Raw genomic sequence first — 5,770 nt, 5'->3', positions numbered from 1 at the left:
CCCTTCTATAGGGTTTTGGTATTGGACATTAATAATTTCAATTTATAAATCCATCAACATAAGAATGATTTCCCCATTGTCACTTTTTACATGTTTCAAATAATCACATATATACTGATTTTGTTAAAAAAAATATAAGCAGTATTTGGTATTTGCAATATAGGCCTATAATTTTTATTCATTAGATCTCTATTCATATCGAGAATTTCAAAATTATTAATAGCTTAAATTTGATTTTAATTAAAAATACTTATTCTGTACTTCTCATTTAACTGAATCCCCTTCAGAAAATGAAGTGATGTGACAAAGACACTGCAGGCAAAAATCAATGTTCACTTTTAAAAAACAAAAGGGTAACAGTTCTGGTCCTTGCTTCAACTGTTCAAATCAGGAATAATGAAGACACTTATTTAGTACAGAAGGAAGGGAAGAACAAGAAGCCAGAGTTTCTGAAGAGACTTGCATCTTCATTTCAGAGTTACTACTGCCATCCTGCTGTTTTCTTGCATAAATCACTGCATCAAGCCATGACTGTGATTTTCCTCTGTGTGAACATACTTCTTATTAAACAGAAATAAGATTAAAATGCCGTTTCTTATCAAAAATAGACATGGTTTAACACATTCTGAAATCAAGTATTTAGGTGCAAATGCAACATGCATCAGGCAGTACAGGTTCTGGTCTTACTAAGGAAAATGTTAAAAGCTTATGCATAACACATTTAATAAAGAATGTATACCTGGAACTATCTGTGCTCTCAGAACATCTGAATTATCAGCAAACCATTCAAACTTCATGCAAACAAAAGTTTTTATCGTGTCAAAGTCCTTCAGCTGAAGCAATTTCAAAGTGCTCTTCAAATTACAGAGCTGAAATTTAGTACAAGATGTAATGCCAAAAGGACCAAAGGTGCTAGCTACTGGCTTCGTGCATCTTCAATGCACCAGGTTATAGAAATGTAACCAAATCAATCAGTGTAAAATATCTGAACAGAAGTTTCAGATGTAATTTTGTTTTTGTAATACGCATCCCAAGGAGAACCTGAATAAATTATACATCGTTTACAAGGACCCACTCAGTTGTAAACACTCAAGTCCATATTGCACACTCATTGCACTTTAATTCTATTCAAACAACGTCACCTTGACCAACTGCCTAAGCTTTCATGATAGCTTTGTGTCAATGGCTCTCTACATTTGCAATTAATAGGCAGATCATTCATTTGTAACCGATTTATACATGGAATGCTTAGGTCTTCATAAAAAAAATACCTAGGAATCCCAAAACACAACCAAGGAAATCCTTAGCATGTACAATATTGCTGCAGATAAAATTCTTCCATGATTTTTATGATCACAGGACTTAAGCATCCGGCTTCAGCACAAAGCGAGGAGAGCCTAAACACCTACATTCTAAATAAAACAAGATCAGAGAGATGCACCCATTGCACAATTATTGCCTAAGCATGTCTTACGTTTAACCGTGCTATACAGGCAATTACCTCAGCAATCTTACAGCTGGATCCCACATGCTGCTCAATAAGATTATTTTCTTGTTTTTTTTAATGCTTTCTTCTCCCATAGGGAAAAAAAATAGATTTGGATGAAAATCCCCTGCTGTTCCTCTAGCTAAAGGTTGAAAGGAAGAGATTCTGAAATATTTTAGAAATCAATCATTGTGATAGCAGATCTAGTTCAATTTACACAAAGTTTCAATTTATAGAGGAGAGAAGAATCACATTTAACAGAAAACTTGTGGGCTGGCAACATCAGTAAATACATGGAGGGATATCTAATGAAAGCAAAGTATTTTGCATGTTATAAAATTAGCTCTACACTATATGGCTACTTTCTCCTCAGCTCAATAATTATTTTGCTAAAATAACCTGTGGAAAAGCTCCAAGAACATGTTAAAAGTCATACAGGCATCCCTGCACTGTTATCTTTGAGGCCGTTCCATCACTGAGTCATGCACGTTCTGTGGAAAATGCGAAGAACTGCACACCTTCCAAAAGTCAAAAGTTAATGAAAAACAGAAGAAATCCGGATAGAACTTCAGAAACTGAGAAAGAGTTACTTAACTATTAGCTGCTGAAGAACTAAACAGCTAAACTGTGGACATACTCCTCACCATGGTGGGCAATCCAGAAGTTGTCCAGTTGCCTGTTAATACCAGATGCAATGATGCAATACATGAGCTGGAAGGACAGTGCGAAGACACAGCTGACTGGCTACATTTACATTAGCATTACATGTTTTATGTTAGGTACATGACAATACAGATGATCAGGGCACTGAGAATGTTACAGTAGTTTAAGTAGCCAGGAAAAGTCCTGTTGCATCCTTGGCAAAGAAAATGCAGAAGTCAAATCAGACATCATCAAGAAGTTGATCCTCGAGGCTATGATCACATTCTCAGTACTGACAAAAAATACTCTTCTAGTATACAATTAAGCAAAGTGGTTAACGTTTCCTATAGTGCTGGCTCTAAAGAAAAGTCACGTAGCAAGACAAAGCCTTCTAAATAATTAAGCTGCATGCTGGCTATAGGGAAATATATTTTGTGATCAGTAACAGTGGTATGTTTACCATTCTCCCCAATACTAAATCCCCCAACTTTTATATTAGTGAAATCTTAAAGGAAACTACTCGCCATGTATGCTGCAGATAAAAACACTGCAAAGGCATAAAGGTCAACCTGACTGCTGAGTATTTCAAGGAAGTTTTATTTTATTAATGCTACCTATAATGCTAGTGGGCTTTGGATCAAATCCCAGTCTAGACAAAGTAACTTTACTGGAAAAGCAGACAAAAATCCCCAAAGTAAGCACACTTTGTAAAAATTTAATGATACAAGCAAATATGTTAGAATATTTATACTGGTACTCTACCCCAGAATCAGACTGTATTATTATAGCATTGTCCAACTCTGGTAGTTAACATCACTGTTGTGTCTCAGGCAACTATTAATGTATATGGCACATATTACACTAAAGCAGGAAAAAAAACACACAACTTGCAGAGTCAATTTCAAATGGACACATATCCAAAAGCTAATGAAATATTGTGCAGAGTGCATTCTACAGACACCTTAAAACGCTGTTAACAGTTTCACCGTGATTCACTTAATAAACCAGAAGCAGTTCAACATGAAAGTCATTTGATGTGAAGTGTCTGAGCAAAACCTGAAAGTTCGTAACAATTTCAAATGCAGGAATTAGTTACCAACTCTCACAACGCATGCTAGCATCCATATTTCCCTGAGAAATCATGCCATGCAATAAACACACAAGTAATGCAATCCTGGATTAGAAAGAAAAAAAAATCATGCATAACAACTGTTAATGAGCCATCAACACTTAAATACCATTGCAATCACAAGTAGGCAGACACTATAAAACAGTCCTAATAGAAACTGTAACTCAAAGCTTGCACAGAATAAAGAAAACTGATTAAAAGTACCATTCTACAGTAAGTCATATGACTCAACTTTCTGCTTTTAATACCGGCTTCTTGATGTTTGAGTATGCTTCTTCCTACAGCTTCAATTACAAACAGTCTGCCATACTGAGGCTTACCCAGTTTCATGGGTTGCAGTTCAGCCATTTGGTTTAACTGCTCTTCCTCCTCCTCCGATAACCTTAGCTTAAGCTCAGTAAGTTCTTCCTAAGATAGGAGGTTCTTTTAGTAGGGAATAGCAATGATGACACATCACAGAAAGAGATGGAACTAAGAACTACGAATGAAATTATTACACCACCTTACTTAAGGCAACTGTATTAGTAAATAGCAGTGCCTAAGCACAGTGAAAGAGAATGACACAACAGCACACACCAAAGAAAAGTGATTCACTGTCTCTTCTATTTTTGCTAGGTGTCACATGGCAGTATGCAACACACGTAGCAGCATACTGGGTCAAGTATCACATGCAGCACCATGGTTTCTCATTTGAGGAATATCACACCTAAATACCATACAGTGACAAAATACTTGTGCACCCCAGCCTGCAGCTCCTTGGTTGCTGCGTACAGCTCCATGGCAGGCTGGATCAGCTACATACTACATGCTCCACAATGATTTCCACGAGCAAAATGCCAACATAAAGAAATGTGGTGCACACTGACAACAGAAATATTGGGCCCTCCATGTCTTTAGTGCCATTCCTGTGCTCCATATTTTCCAAGTAACTGCTAGACCAGTATTACACCCACAGCACCTCTCAATTTTGGGATGACTGAAACCTAACAAAGTAGCGAGAAAAACTGAATTGATTTTTCCTCCTTTGTTCTGGGTTGCAGTGCACAGTAGACTAAACCAGACAAGACTCATCAGAACCCTAACAGCTAAGACAGGCTACATGGCATTTAGCAAATTGTCCTAATTTCTTCCATATATAAAAACGGAACAAATAAACTCACTCACAGAAGAAATTCATGGTTTGTCTCACAGGATTGCAGGAATTAGTTAACTGTTTGACAGAACAATGCATGTAGTACCCATTTTCAATTTTGAAGGCATGGGAAATCACTGTTCTTTAGGCATCTAAAGACATTCAAAGAAATGCTTGAATTAAAAAATCTTTTTTACTTGTTAAAGCATATGTGCTTCCCACAAGAAGCAAGTCAGAATAAAGACATCCCCAAAGTAAAACAGTAAGAGTGACAATTTATGCTAGCACACAATGGTAAAGCATCTGCAAGAGCCCCTTCACATTCCAGTTGTGTCACGAGGAAAAAAAATACCAGTATGTCACCATTACATCAGAGGTACCTGAGAATCAAAGCTAAATCTCTTGTGCATTTACCAAGCACCCATTAGAGAACTATGCAATTTACATTTCAAATAAGACAATATATTTATAAAATATTATCGTACTAAAAATCACAAGATTTTATAGAAAAAATCACATTCTATTAAACACAGGAACAATGTTACACATCATAACCTCAGTAAATAAAACTGCCGTATATTTCTTGTAACCACAGGGGCACCACTGCTTAAAAATCCATGGTGTTTCAAGAAGAATAGTTTATTTTATCTTTTCTTTGCTTTTTATTTTTTAAAGGACAGTAATTTAAAAAAAGAAAAGAAAAACAAACAAAAACGAACAAAAAAAAAACCTGTTCAAGCTACAAAGTTCCATAAGATTAAAATAGTAAATACCTTGAAAAAAGATGAACACACCTTTTGTCAAAAAAAAGCCAGAACAGCAGGAAGGCCCTAACACTGATTTTTCTGAACAGAACAATTAATTACGTCAGAGACAGAAGAACACTCTCCTAATTCTTTGTTCCAAATCTAACATAATAATGCCACTTAACAGAAGTCATATACACAGAAAGCTACGATAAGCTTTCATTTTAAGTCATGATCAGGACAAATATGAATGGCAGCTGCCCACAACACATTATCAATCCAGAATGACCAGTTTCAAAAGACACTATTAAAATACTCTGCTGAAAATACTATTCTTGCCCACTTGAAAGCAAACTCAGCCCTCCTAGAGTTAGTTTGATGAAGCTGTCACTGGTTAGCTGCTATAAAGGAATGGGTTTAAACCTGTCATTAATGGCTGAAATTCACATCCTCTAATTTGTCCTAATTTAGAAAAAAAATCCCACTGCAATCTCCTTTTACCAATGAAATCTCTGAAAATTCTAATGAAGTTAATCATAAAATTAGTTTTACTTACTGTATTTTCAACTCCCGTACTATTGGGCTTTTCGAATGCAATGAGAAGTTCTTCAAAATGCCTACTAAATTTAATAAAC

Source organism: Cyrtonyx montezumae, unplaced genomic scaffold (assembly GCF_038088225.1).
Source record: "Cyrtonyx montezumae isolate F1298 unplaced genomic scaffold, pur_monq_1.0 scaffold_7, whole genome shotgun sequence".
NCBI lineage: Eukaryota > Metazoa > Chordata > Aves > Galliformes > Odontophoridae > Cyrtonyx > Cyrtonyx montezumae.
Note: the sequence above shows the minus strand (reverse complement) of the source record.